Source organism: Lissotriton vulgaris, chromosome 10, assembly GCF_964263255.1.
Source record: "Lissotriton vulgaris chromosome 10, aLisVul1.2, whole genome shotgun sequence".
In the NCBI taxonomy this organism is placed as follows: Eukaryota; Metazoa; Chordata; class Amphibia; order Caudata; family Salamandridae; genus Lissotriton; species Lissotriton vulgaris.
The window spans coordinates 772,799,474-772,815,894 of record NC_141698.1 but is presented as its reverse complement, the minus strand read 5'-3'; positions in this window follow the sequence as shown (position 1 = coordinate 772,815,894).

Here is a 16,421-nt window from a genome sequence, read left to right as displayed (position 1 = left end):
AAAGCACCTATGATGACTTGATTATTATTGATTTTCTTTTCTTTTTACATTCACAGCTATTGCGTCTATTTCCTGTCCAATGGTTGGACACTCACCTGTTGTTGGTTTAAAAAGTTGCATCAACAACAAGGTAAGGCGCTTTGAGATACAATTCATACGTAGAATTTTCTAACGTTATTTATTTATTTATTTATTTTTGTAATTTGTACAGCACGAACAATTGCCCGTAGGCGTCTCAGCGCTAGAAACTGTGCATGTATTCCCAGGCTGGGCCGATAACTATTAAAGGGATGTACGTCCGTACAACGCGATCTTTTAGATCGTGGTACTTTACTACGCGGTTATTACAACGCACGTCATTACAACGACTTGCGTTGGAGGGCGCGGATTGAGGAATATTATAATTTCATATTCCAACACCAGTCCACGTAACTGTAGGGAAGGTGTTGGAATATAAAATTACAATATTCCTTAACCAACAGCACCATCCAGCGCAAGTCGTAGTAACGACTTGCGTTGTAATGACAGCGTGGTAAAGGTATTGCTAGTTTGGTGACTGCATATTTATTTGTAGCACTTCTCACCTCGCACATCACCCCATATTCCTACTTTAAACTAAAACCTTAATTTGTTCCTTATAGACTGTCCTTATTTTCAGTCCTGTTGAAGATCCGCCGTGACGCCTTGTGAATCGCGCACATTTTTGGGTCGAAATGTCGACGTGTCTCCATGTCATGTCCATCAGTCCCCTCGCCCTAAGGCTGAAATAACTATCACGGGGCAATTAAGGAGAACTGGAATAATTACTAAAGGGCAGACTGATATACTCTCTGTATATATGTAAAAATTCCTGTTGCTTACATTGATATTTATTTCCACTGCGTCACCTTATTTCACCGAATTCACGTATGTCACTTCTTTCAACACTATTGATAAATAACAATATATGTGACAGCCATATATGCTCAAATATTTTGCATAAAACAATACGTGATTATTGACGTTTATATTGTACGATTATTCTTATCAAAATGATTTGGGGTGCTTTTTGGAACTCTTCTGAGCCCAAGATGAATTAATTAAGTGAAAACGTTCTTTTCAACATGATTGACGAAGCAATCGTTTGATATGACAGCATCTATTGTACATTTCTTATTAATACCAAGATGCAGAGGGATACCGGGCTACTCCATTACTACTAGTGAGTTAAATTATGAATAGGCATTCACAGGGTAAGACTATAGGGCTTACTGGAAAATCTGTGGTGCTTTGGTTGTATAATACATATAGGCAAAATCTGCCCTAAAGTGCAGTGTCACCCCACTTAGCCCTACACTGTCCAGCAAGGTGTCAAACTGGGGTAAAGCATCTATGTCGAGTTTAAATTAGCAGTTCCCAAAACACTACATCAACATCTTACGGGACTTCAGGACTTGTCTTTTTCTGTGGCTGCACTCATAATCAGATTCCAGGCATTTGCCCACCCACTGGGCCAAGTTAATTACTCTGCTTTTCAACAGAGCAAGCAAAGACCTCCCCATACAAAAGAATCAAGTGAAGAACCCACTTCATAGGAGAGGAAAGGGGTGTGGGGTAATTCTGCATCTGATAATTGTTAATCAACCTGCACCCAAGCTGGGCTAGCCCAGGTCCACTAGAACAAAGGGGGAGGGCCAGACGTCCAAAGCCAACAAGGTATTGACTCGCCTTTGAAGTTGTGTAGGGAAGGAGCCTGGTAATGATGTCAGCTACAGGCAGAGCTGAGGGCCTCAGAGGAGCTCTTTCCATAGAAAATTTGAAGTTGTCATGATGGATTGTCCCGAATGTAGTGCAGAAGGGTTGGGACACTGGTGGAAGGATGATGTGGCATCCTAGGATTGGACATGGGTGCCTGGCGTCTTGAACTTTCCATCTCCACTTTCTAAACCCCTGCTCTGCACAAGGAAGAGACAGTTGAGCAAGCCCTGCTCCTGGGTGACAATGATGGTAGAAAGGATGACCAGCTGAAAAGAGAATCAACCTGATGCCCTGCAAAGATGGATAAAGGACTTTGTCATCAGATGACCACTAGGACTAGCAAGGTCTCCACCGGGCCAATGGCACTGACCTCCGTATCTCCCTCCCCTCCAGGGACTTGCTGGGGAAAAACTGGACTCCAATAACCACAGGTGCTCTTCAAGACATCCAGGAGGCTCTGCGGCCAGGAGAGTGTGGGCAGAAGGATGTTCTGCTGGCTGGTAGCGGAGGGGCTGGTCAAATTTCCTCAACCAGCAGGAGAGGAGCATTAGGAGCCAGGTAGAGGTGAAGGCTGCCCCAGAGTGCCAACTGATACAATTCCCTGCAGAATGCACCCCTTCAGAGGCCAAGAATCCTGTTTAAAATGCCCCTAACAGCTAGGTCTGGCAGCTAGATGCAAAACAAGATAAAGGTGACCAGAAAGGGATAGAGATATAGCCAATGGAAGAGTAGTCCTTTGTAAAGTAATAACAAGTGGATGGTAGTCTGCTGATTTCTCTAAGAAATACCTCTGGGGGTCAGCACATTGCTGTTTACTTATTTTCCCTGATTAGGGACCATGAGTGGGGCTCCCTCTCCAAGCCATCCTTTGGCCCCTGGGGCCCCATCACCTGGGGCCTGCTGCAGCACAGGACATCCTATGTAACCCCATTCCCCCAGGACAAAGAAGACAATTGCCCTCACCTCGTTCATGCACCTGTTTCAAAGAGAAACAAAGGAAACCTTTATAGAAGCCGCATATCAGAAGGAACGAGAAGAAAATGCATTGCTACCTTGGGAACTAAACTTTGGCAAAAGTTCTAAAAATCCCCTTGTTAGAAATCAAAGGGATAAATGTGGCTTGCCTTCTGAGCGCTGTCTGAATTATTAGACAGAATTAGTATTGTATTAGAGAAGGAATGACATATAATAAAGACAGCAAGCACTATAGGTTTTAAGAGCAAACTTTGCTGGAGGATGGGCGCAGTTATAATTATCGAGATTCAGGGAAAGGATTCATAAATAACATTTCTTTCAACTATACATTTTTCCGTCGTTTGTATGTGAATATGGTACGCAAGGTTTACCGCAGGCAAAAAACAAACATGAGGGCTATAACCAAAAACGCATTTATTAAGTATAAAATATTCATGTTGCCTCTGAATCACAATGAATTTTTAAATGTGAGAATGAAACAAAAACAAACAAGGAGCGAGCTTCAGAATAGGTTCAAATATTTTTTATTTCCATAGTGTTTATATTTGTTCCTTAAAAAGGTATGAAACAAGGTTTTAAAATCTCCATTAGGTTTGAGGAAACTAAATAATTAATCGAAAAGTGGAGCGGTACTTATCCAAGCCTACTTGCAGAGTGAAAATGAAAAGGGGTTTGCCAAGTGCAGGTTCATGAATAAATTATTGAGGAATTAATCTAGTGCACTTTCTACCACCACGATCAAATAAGAAAAGGAACGTCCAATAAGTCCAGCGCAGCTACTTATGTGCTCCTAAAGCAGGCCTTAGTGCAGGCACCCTAGTGGAACACAGTTGTGGGGACTTGCTTGAAAGAACTTGTGCATTTCCCACGATTGGCCTAGAAAGCGATGCACAAAGCTATACTTCTGACCGGTTGGCTCCCGGCAGCCATTTCAATTTTCCACGACAATAACTGATAGTCTCATCGTTTAAGATCCCTGGTCTGAACCTTGCAGCCAAATTATGAGTGACCTGAAACCACTCGTACGGGTATTTAAAAAAGTGTCAGCAAACGCTCTACTTAGGTGAAAGGAAATATTGTGACTATTTGTAGAAAGTAATAGAAGACTTTTCTCCAATAGGAGTAAAAGAAAAAAACAGGAAACAAAAACAACACAAAAAGCTTTTTGATCTAGTTTGAATCTAGGCTTCCAACAGATTGGACCAGAAATGAAGAGGAATCCAAAGTGTCAGGCTAATTGTGACCATCTGCTTTATCAGGATTTCGTTTTACTGGATTTCTTCTCATCTAAATACTGGTAGCAGTCATACAGCTGTGAAATCTAATATAGACACAACCAGATCAGACTCAGTCCTGAAAAAGATCGGGTTGTCATCAGCTCAGGTGTACAAGTTAAAACGTTTTATGAATAGCCACTGCCAGGTTGCACACTGAGGCATTAAAGCAACCTATGCACCACTCCATACCAGAAGTGAAATGAAGACTATAGAATGAACACTGACTGTCTGCCAAAAAGAACCTGATGCATCCGTGTCCTCGATGAAAACAAGGCAGCAATATCCCTGACATACGTGTACATACAACCGTCACCCATCCAGGACAAGAACCTGGAGTCACTCCTTCCATTTGGCAGACTTGGGAAATATATGCATTCCATTATCTATGTTTTTTGAAGAAGGGTTATTCTGTACATCTACTCATCTCAAAAAACCTCTCTAGTCTTCGGTATGGTCATATCCCACATGGATTATTGCAACAGACATGAGTAAACATTGAAACTTTTCTCGTGTGGTTGGTAACAGAAGTCAGTAATATGCTTGCCGGGACTGTTGCAGTCCCGCCAAGCATATTCCGAGTTTCCGCTCTGCTGGTAGTGTCATGGAGGTTCCTCCTACATGAACATGTGGTGGAGAGGAAACAAAGATGCCTCCTCCTCCACAGGGAGACGCAAACAGGGGGGCACAACATGTGCCCCTCTGTGAGCATGAGTCCCAGTTCTTAAAAGGTATGGACTTCTCAGTCCTTGCCATGCAGGAACTGTTTTTGGAGATCCCATTTTAGTGTCCATTTTTGGAGGCACTGCTGTGGGAACTCCAAAAACCAGACTGCCAGAGAGGAAGAAACTCCTAATCTGGAGGGCGGTCTGAACATGGCTTTGGTGATACAGCGGCAGGGCAGACCTGGTGCCGCACCGCCAAAGTCATAATCGGGACCTATGTCTGGAAAATTCACAGTGATTCACAGTGAGCACCACTCAGTCTTTCTATTACTTTGTCTAGGAGTAAGCATGCAATGCAAAGTGTAGTTTGCTAAAATGCCAGGACTGGTTCTGGCATGTTGCCTGTTAGCCTAATGATGTCCCAAGTCCTCATCATGGATGGGCAACATGAGTCTCTGATGTATGTCAGGGGAACAGCTGAACATTTTACATGTGCAAGGGGATAAAGCCAATATATTGCAAAGTTAACAACCTGCTGGTGATGCAAAGTGTAGGTACCCCTAGCATGTCTTCAAGCACAATATTACTGCCCTTTAGAGGAACTGGGAGGTTTTCCATTAGACTGGCATGGGGCAGGGTCGCTAACACATGAAGAAGATTCTGGAAAATTCCATTAACAACTCTTTTAAAGCTCCACAAACCTACCAGAAGCACCAGTAAGTTAGGATAGCTGATCTCCCAGTGTCCCTCTAGGCCACTATTTCTGATCACAGACGATTGGTAGTACAGAGTATTAGATAACTCATTGTGACACAGTGTTGGCGTAACTCTCAAGAAACTTGGTATCTGTCCCAAGTTTCTTACAATATTGTGGTGGAAAAACTCAGGGCTTTATTCAGATTTTGGCAGAAGGGATATTCCATTAAAACATGGTGGTTATCCCGTCAGCCGCATTACAAGTGCCAAAAGTTATATAATTCACTTGTAATATAGAGAATGGGCCACCCACTATATTTGTGATGGAGTATCCTGTCCACCAAACTCTGAATAAAGCCTTTAGGTAATAAGTTAGACCCTTGTGAACTCCCCAGTATCTCCCTTACTTAGAGATCCCAGCTTGACTGGCAAGAATCTAAAAGCTGTGATGGAAGCCTCTATAGTAGAGGGTCCTTTCTCAGGACTGCTGCACACTTTTTTGTTTAGAGAAAATAACCTCCCAATGGCCCTGATGTATAGGAGGTTTTTCGCTGACCATGTGGGGGAATTCTGTAATTTCCCTGCCCAGTTTGACAGACCTGTTCAATGAAAATAAGGGGCCGTCACCCCAATGTCAATATGGTGTGGCAAACATAATGGTGGCCTGGCTGATCCTCGGTGTATGGGCCACCGGGTCAGAGGTGGAGCCAGTGTAAGCCTGGGACTTCCCTGACTCTAAATAGAGTGGGGAAACTGTAACTTTTGTGAGCTTGGAGTACTGCTGATTTACCGTGGTGCTCTTGCTCCGTCCAGCTCTAAATACGACATAAGTAATGGCAAAATGTAAAAGCAGAGACATCAATGAGACACAAGAATATACATTTATACAGAAGCACCAGAATGGGTACAGGCTGTCTCATACCCTGCTTTGATGAGGAACATTCAGAAGAGTCCAGCCAATGTAGACACCGCTGAGAGGTAATATACCAGAGGCACCAAGCATGTTATGGTACAGACAGGGTATTGATAGAGCGCGCAGGTCACCCGGCTAGGATAATTTTATTAAATACTCACCTGGGCCCATAATTTTCATTCACAGAGACATTACTTGGGTAACTCACGCTCTACTATCAGTATAACTTGAGATTCTCTATACTACTGATTCCTATATCTATAATTTAGCAGTGTAGATACTAGGAACCTAATCACCTAGGATCAGGGAGTTGAGTATTAAGCTAGGTATTCAAGAACACTTATAACATTTATTGAAAAATTAAATAACCACAGACTCTGGGTAGGGTCAACACTTTATCTAATCATCACCATCATATGTCATGAGCATCAAATTAATTGCTATAAGACTATCTATAATCAAAATCATTGAAAGCGTATAACTAGGCAAGAGATAGATTATGCTAAGCATTTATTAACCTTGAATAAAAGGAAGGTAAGAACAGGGAACATGCTAATAGACGAGTAATGCATAAAAAATCTTATTTATAAAGGGACAGGGGAGAAAAGGGAACATATGCAATTGCGCTTTGCAAAATTCGAGAATTAGAAATGTAAATATAGATAAGCAATCACCCACACAGACTTTATATTTACCTAGGATAGAGTGAAGACCAACCCTGGCCACGGGTCAGTTTGGAAACACGGGAAGGAACCCTCAAGGACTTAAGTGCCAGTAGGCGAGCCGAGCAGGTACAGCTCATGGACAGTCAGGACAGGATAACCCCAGAATTTGGATCAGGACAGGGTTCACCAAAGGGTACGACCACCACCCGCAGCTTCGGTTGCAATGCCTGCACTACTCCCTCTCAGCAAGGAATCTGCCAATAACCCCGATTGGGTTCTCGAACCTCCCAGCAAAGTGCTTCGCCAGCACTTTCAATTACCAAAACCCCGGAATGGGTTTCTCGAACCTCCCAACAGAGTGCTCCACAGCTCTCTGTATCAGTCACCTATAGAGTGCATTGGGTCAGTGACAGGTCAGCTATTCGGACAAGTCGGACAATTTCTCTAGCTAAACCTACGCTAGTTATACTGTTTTTCGGGTCAGTGTACCACCCCCCAATGTTGCAAGTGTAAGGATCCCAAATTTTGATTGGACAAAGGAGGAGGTTAAGTCATCACACCACCTAAATTTTAGACTTTCTCATGCTTAATATTCAATCTCTGTACCCACCCCTTAAATTCCATCTTCTCATGACATATGCTTTTCGACTAACAGTGGTGAATACAATAATCATGTACAATTGTAGCAAGTTTAGTACAGTTTAACTTTGTTCAGCTAGGTCGCAGGGCAGGTTCCCAGGAGCATCTTGGCTGTGGCTGCCAGCTGCCTGGGTTCCACTGCTGCAGAGTTCTTTTCTCTCCGCATCAAGACCTGCGCAGTAGGGATTTCCAAAATGGAGTAGTAAGCACCTCCCAGGCCCAAAGGATACGATACATGAAAAGCAAGAGAAACCATTTTAGAACACAGTAAATAAATGATTACACTGTATACCATGAATCACTGTACTACACCTATTACGGTAATATAAACTATAGCATTATTGTTTATGCAGAACAGACAGCTTTGCAAAAGCGGCAATGCAAGCTTAAAGCATGTAAGAACACAGAGCAGCCATATTAGCTTCATTGCACATGGGCAATTATTTTCCCTCCAAGACATTGAATACGTCACGTCACATGGTTATGACCGACGCATGCGCAGTCTAAATTCCCGCGTAGCAGAGGACATTTTAATGTGCAAGCGTATTAAGGTTAAGAAACACATAAGCAAGCGTCTTTCGGACACCCCGTATAATGAAAAAGGTGCAAAATTAATAAAACGAAATGTTGAATATTGTATTAACGTTATTTGAGGTTCATGATACAAGCAAGTCGCTTAACATGCAAATCCTTGCTCCATAAATCCCCTCTTTGATGATATTTACTATCATCACTATTAATGGAACCAGATGCCAACTTTCACATTTCACCCATTTCAATCTCTTCAAACTTTCTATTCAGCTTTTTCTCTGCATCTTTATTAGGATGAGAATTTTTCACTCTTTTATAAATTTGGTTATTCATTTCTTCCAGTTCGAGTTCTTCAACATTTCTTTTCATTCCTCTCCTATTGACAGTATATTTCTTTTTGTGCTTTCGACATTTGCTGCAAATTATTATAGTGAACACTAATAAACCTATTCCCGCTATTGGGATCAGTATTTTATTCACAAGTCTTTTACCTAGGTTAGAAAACCAACTACCTACTGAGGAGAGACCACCAGTTAGTCTCTTCCAGGCACTACCAACCTCCAGTGGTTTGAGCTCTTTTTCCAAATTAGTTATGTTTCTCACATATTTCTTAATTTCAACACTTTTGTCTGGAATATACGTGCAACAATGTTGCGCTTTCAACATTCTGCAGACTCCGCCCTCTTTTGCCAATAGAGTGTCAAGAGCAAGTCGATTTTGTAAAGCCATAGATCTGATCGCAACCAATTCGGTATTGACCATCAGGAAACCTCCAGCAGTGTCAGTTGATAACCGATCTATTACTGTTGACAATTTGCAGATTCTGTGTGTATTCAGAGCCACTCCCACTGTTGATATAAATGCACTAAATATATCACCTATTATTTCTCCTACACTTTCTCTTTTACAACGTATTAATTCATTAGTGTTTTCATTGCTTCCAGCGACTTCATTTACATGGTATATCTTTGGGAAGACAATACCAAAATAACAGCTTCCATACCAATGATCTGGCAGTTTGAAATAAGCCTTGTTTCCACATATGTAATAAATTCCGGGAAACACCGGTTCTGACCCATTTTTGAAACCCAACCTCCAATTACCTTGTAATTGTGTTCGCATTCACTGGAACCAATGAATATGTTATTATAATAACTAGTCTTTTCTCTTTGAAGACAGAGTTTCCCCTTCTTTTCGAAACCCAGCAACAAAGCAGCATTTGCTCCACCATTTGAGGTGCTCCCCATATTTTCAACCCATTTAGGAGTTTTCTGCCTTTTGTCATTTGATTTTCTTTGGAAACTTTCTCTTCTTTTCTCTGCCATAGTTAGAAACATTTTCTCTTGTTCGTGTAATGAACATGTTAAGTTATCTCTATGTACTTCACCTAAATCTATTGTACCTATAGTTAGAAAGCATTCTCCCATATAACGTGTTACATCACTTTTAGTATGTACAGGATGTACAGGATTCAGGTTTCCACGTATAGGAAGTTCAGAAAAAATCACAACTGAATTAGAGTAATAATACTGTATAGGTCCTCTCTTATAGAATAAACTAGCTAAAATACTACAGGAAATTCCATATGTTAGTGGCAAGTGATGGTATGTCACACCCTCAGCTACTTAAGTAGGTAGCTTCATACAGACATAACAGTCTTCTATCTCCATTGCTTTTACATAGTGCACTAATAAGTTTGCAAATACATTTAAATGAGTTCTATTCTTGATTCTATGATAGTGCATGTTTTACAACAATTTCGTCACGATCTTCCATTCACAATGGAATCAGACATTTTGACTCAAAAGAAGCTTCAACCCCTCTTTGTAACTTTGCACAGGTTGCTCACACAGGGCAACTTTCAGGTTGGTTTCACTTCTTCGTCAGTCTGGTCGGCAATCAATTCTTCATCACTTTCGTCACTTATTTCAAGGTTTTCAAAGTCTTCCCACACCAGATAAGTCAATTCAGGACTCTGGACCCCACCACCGCCAGAACAAACCTACACGGAGGGATGAAAGAAGTAGCCGAGTGGATGAAGAACAGCTGCTTGAAACTGAACTCAGACAAGACGGAAGTCCTCATCCTTGGATCTTCACCATCTGCCTGGGTAGACTCCTGGTGGCCCCCGGCCTTAGGCAGCGCACCCAAGCCAACGGACCACGCACGCAACCTGGGCCTCATCCTGGACTCCTCCCTGTCGATGACCAGACAAGTCAACGCCGTCTCCACTTCATGCTTCAACATCCTATGCATGCTCCGAAAGATCTTCCGATGGATCCCCACCGAAACCAGGAAGATGGTCACCCAGGCGAATGTCTGACAAAATATCGAAATCCACAATATCGATGTACAAAAATATCGGAACAAATATATCGAAATCAAAAATATCGGCTTCCTATACTTAACTAGATATATACACAAATATCGATTTTTTAATATCGATATACAAAAACATCGTTTACTGTGATATCGACTACATTAATATTGGAATACAAAAATATCGCTTTCTACAAAAAATAATGACATTAACCATAATATCGACTTCAAAAATATCGTGCACATCAATATCGGATTATAAACTATATCAACTTTTTATAAGCATCTGTTAACATAATTAATTAACGTTTTATATGTTTTCACATCAAAATAAACATACAATACTTTCATTAATACTATAGACACACTATTAATTCATCAAATATTTCCTATTGGTATAATTATATCACCTACACATATAAAAATATTCTATGCTAGTTTGTATACTTTTAGAATTATTTTTGGTTTTTCACTTCTAATACAAAGTAATCACAACTGAAATTCAAATATACTAACTAACCAATCACAACCCTAATTTTTTAAATGAACCAATAGCAAAGTAATTACTACTGACACTCCCCTATATAAGCAATGAAAATGTAAGCACAAACTACTTGCCAAAAGTCACTGAAGGAGATTCATCTCTATCCGAATTGCTGCACAACAACTAGAAGAACCAGACTATCAACCTACTATTACATCTTCTAAGTAAGTAAAAACAATAGAAACTGCATTATTTGCTACTACTACTTATTTACCTGCTAAATACCCAGTGCCCCTTTGCTATTCATACTACTTAACATGCTAAATAATTATATAAAACTATTTTTTTAGATACTACGACTACTGAATATTCTACTCAAACTAACTGTGAACAAAGCATAGGAATACAGATTCGAATAACTATGTAAGTAATTTCACATTGTTTCATTATGTGCAAATAAATCTAAACACACAGAAATAATCAGTTGTGCCCCACATATTTCTTTTTTTCTGTAGATTCTACTACTGAAAACTGCACTACTAATGAACTAAGGACATCAGTACTATTTCTAGAATACATTTTACTAAGTAAGTATTATGCAACTGAAATAAATGTGGAAAAACCATACAAACATTTATAACTGTTCTAATTATTTTCTATTATATATTGTTTATTTACAGAGCAAACACGGCGAATAGATATACAGACATAATACAGAACTCCACATTCTAAATAATACTGATACTAATCACAAAGTAAGTATATTAAAGAACATAATTACCAGATAATGTATTAAAAACGTACCAACATGGTGATTATTCTAACACATATGTTCCTTATTTTTTTAAGATAACACTTCAAACTACTCTCCAGAAGCTGAAGAAACAATTATACTGCCAAATACCAACCTAAAAAAATATGTAAGTATCTTCACAATGTGAATCATGAAGATACACTTTTGTAGTAGAAATGAGCTCTAACATTGCAAATGTACCTAAACATTAATTAATAATATACTACTTTCATGTTTCTCATAACAGCTACAACAACATCACAACCATTTATCCCCAACTAAAGAAGCAAGCAACTCCTAAGTTTTGCTGTAAATTCTAAAACACGTAAGTATACACATTCCTACTTATCACTAACATAGATTATTTATCACATTTAATTTGACATTAACTATTATATATATATTTTATAGATATACAAAGTACAAAATGACCGAAGGAGCCGAATTTGTGACCAGCCAAAAAGGAAAACTATTACTATGCTATATGGGTTACACGTATACACAAGAAAAGCAACATGGCATGAAAGTTAATTGGAAATGTTGTAAATATTATTCGAACAAGTGCTATGGAAGAGCAACAACTAGAGAAGCTACAGTACTGTATACTAGGGAACACAATCATCCACCTAATGTTACTGAAATAGAAGTTAGAACAGCTTTGGAAAATATAAAAGAAGCTAGTACAGGTTCCCAAAAGCAAACAAATGTCATTTTAAAAGAAGCCATTCCTAAAATCCCCAAAACAGCCACAACCCAAATGCCAAATATCCTGTCCTTAAAAAGAACTATAGCACGAACTAAAAAAGCTACAACTGCTACAACACCATCTCCCAGAACATATCAGGATATAAATTTAACTGCAAACCAAATAATAACTTTAAATAAACAACCATTTATAGTTTATGACAACGAAAACAATGACAAAAGGCTTATAATTTTTGGTACCAATATGAATTTAGTTAAACTGCAGCAAAGCCAATATTGGATGATGGATGGAACATTTAACATCTGTCCCAAACCATTTTTCCAATTATACACTATACATGGCCTCTACCACAACTGCAACATCCCTTTGCTATATGCACTATTGCCAAACAAAAATAATTCAACATATATGGAATTATTAAATATAATAAAACAAAAAACAAATGATTTTTCTCCAGAAAAAATAATTCTTGATTTTGAGCATGCAATGCTCTCAACTATTCTAAAAATCCACCCCCATACCTGCATTCAAGGCTGCTATTATCATTTCAACCAGTATTTATGGAGACACCTTCAAAAAACTACCCTAAGTGTCGAATATGCTACAAACTCATCATTTGCTTTCCAAATCAAAAAACTCATTGCACTTGCCTATGTCCCTGAAACAGATGTAGCTGAACATTACAACATTATTATAGACAGTCCATTCTACAAACAAAATTAAGCTAGATTAAGTCCTTTTCTCAATTACTTTGAAGACACCTGGGTCGGCAGACTCCACAGATCTGGCCACACACGAAATCCAAAATTCCTCATACCCTGGTGGAACGTTTACAATAGTACCCTTAATGGAGAATCAAAAACTAACAATGCAGTGGGAGGTTGGCACAATGCATTTGTACAATCAACTGGCAGAACCAAACCTACTCTAGAAAATTTCCTTAAATGCCTACAGAAAGAACAGAGCTATCAAGAATTTAGAATGGACCAATCTGTAACAGAACTTGTCCCAAAAACATCCAAGCAAAATAAACAAATACACAAGTACCTGGAAGAACAAGTAAAACTTTACCCTAGTACAAAAGGCATAGAATACCTAAACATCATAGCCAAAACACTACTGTAATTAATTCTCAAACTGTTATAAAACACTAAAAGTATCACCTAAGTATGCAAAAATATGTAACGTGAGCTTCTAAAGTATTTAATGTATGCAATATATAAAGATATTATTATAATATATGCACACATTAAAACTAAATAACAAGTAAAAAACAATTCCATAATAATTATGACATTACCCACCCACACAAAAATAGAAAGCAATGGCTTACCAATTATGTTGTCAATCCAATAACGTCCTTCTCCACCAAAGTAATCCAGGTAGTGCAAAATTAACCCAATAAAAAATGTAAAAATACAACTGTTCCAAAATTAAGAAATCCACGTGGTCCTGAGCCATCGAATAACCATAAAAAACCCGAAAAAGTAGAAAAATAGAAAGAATCGCTCCTGGAAACCCGAAAAATGTAAAGAAGTGTTTGTAAATCAGTGTTGAATTAAACAAACAAACACTTCCTTGAAAAAAAAACGGAACTTCCGATGTAGCGTACACCTATGACAAAAACATAAAAAACAGACATTCCCACCCACATTAATTAGCTAGTAATTAGATACCAACATATTAACATTGATGATTTAACTTTTAGATATACCCTAAAAGACTAAAATTCACTCTATAAATAAATAGTTAACTAACTAACACTACGTGTATATACCATAAGTAAATATCTGTTTTCAAAATCTAAAACATAACTCCCTCACATTCAACAACACTAAATATAAGGTCACTAGTCTAAAAACATCATAAAAATACACATAAAACATATAAAATCAACCTTACCTGAAGCGACGTGAAGTGTCTCCCAACCGCGATCAGCCCTTCTTCCAAATAACCCAAAACGACCTAACCCGGTTACAAAATAAAGCACCCAAATGCAATAAAATAGTCCCAAGTTTAAAATATAATATCTATACTTAACAAAATAGGGAAAAAAAAATGTAAGTTTATATTATTGTTAAAAAATATTTTCTTTAATCCTACAATGATTTCATTAACAAATATGTACATGAATGTAATAATTAAATATTATGAAAACAATAATGTTTATGTTAACAATGTCTAGAAATATAACTACATTGTCACAAATTAAAATAATGTAAAAAAGTGTTAAAAATGTGTGACTTATATTATAAATATTTGATCTTCACAAATGAAGCTGAAAAAAGCGTAATTGAAAAATACTTGTGATATTTCTACATTTTTTTTCTGAAATAACAATATGTAAAAGAGATAATAAAGAATGTTCATTTTTGTAAAAAAAGTTCACAAAATAATAATGCTTCTATATAGTTGTTTATGATTGTGTTTATAAAAAATTGTTTTAAAAGCAAATGTAATTTAAAAAAAATTATATGAATTTTTTTTATTTTTGAAACATAAATAAAAAAAATGTTTCTACAATCATGTTGAACTATTTGTATCATTATCTTACTAGAAAGTAACAATCTTATTAATAATTTTTCACTGTATATTAAATGTGAGTATATGTTGGACTCTAATAATGTAATTATTCATATACCGAATCCAGTGTACATTAAATTAGAGTAGGTGCTGCACACTAATTATATAATAATTAATATTCCTACTCCAGTCTACATTAAATTTTAATAGGTGCTGGACACTAATTAATTATTAAATAATATTCCAACTGCAGTCTACAGTAAATTAGAGTTGGTGTAATGTTATATATTTGTAATTTCCTTTAATTGATTGAATGTAAATTAATTATATTTTTACCCTGTACAACTGTACACAAAAAAAAAAAACTGACCCTTAACCCTACAAATACCCCTTTACCCAAAAACAGAAAACTGACCCTGAACCCAAGAAATACCCCTTTATCCAAAAACTGAAAACTGACCCTGAACCCTAAAAATACCCCTTTACCTACAAACTGAAAACTGACCCTGAACCCAAGAAATACCCCTTTACCCAAAAACTGAAAACTGACCCTGAACCCTAAAAATACCCTTTTACCCAAAAACTGAAAACTGACCCTGAACCCAAAAAATACCCCTTTACCCAAAAACTGAAAACTGACCCTGAACCCAACAAATACCCCTTTACCCAAAAACTGAAAACTGACCCTGAACCCAAGAAATACCCCTTTACCCAAAAACTGAAAACTGACCCTGAACCCCAAAAAATACCCCTTTACCCAAAAACTGAAAACTGACCCTGAACCCAACAAATACCCCTTTACCCAAAAACTGAAAACTGACCCTGAACCTAACAAATACCCCTTTACCCAAAAACTGAAAACTGACCCTGAACCCTAAAAATACCCCTTTACCCAAAAACTGAAAACTGACCCTGAACCCAAAAAATACCCCTTTACCCAAAAACTGAAAACTGACCCTGAACCCAACAAATACCCCTTTACCCAAAAACTGAAAACTGCCCCTGAACCCAACAAATACCCCTTTACCCAAAAACTGAAAACTGACCATGAACCCTAAAAATACCCCTTTACCCAAAAACTGAAAACTGACCCTGAACCCAACAAATACCCCTTTACCCAAAAACTGAAAACTGACCCTGAACCCTAAAAATACCCCTTTACCCAAAAACTGAAAACTGACCCTGAACCCAAAAAATACCCCTTTACCCAAAAACTGAAAACTGACCCTGAACCCAAAAAATACCCCTTTACCCAAAAACTGAAAACTGACCAAGAACCCTCAAAGAAATCCTTTACCCAAAATGAATTATTATTATTTAATTACCAATTAATGATTAATTAACAATAACGTAAATATATGAACTCATTAGCTGTAATTAAAGAATTTAAATAATTATTATTATTTTTCCCAATTTAATTAACACAAAAATAAAATATATATTTTAAATAAATTAACCTAAATATTATAATTAACTAATTAATATTAATTAAATACCAATT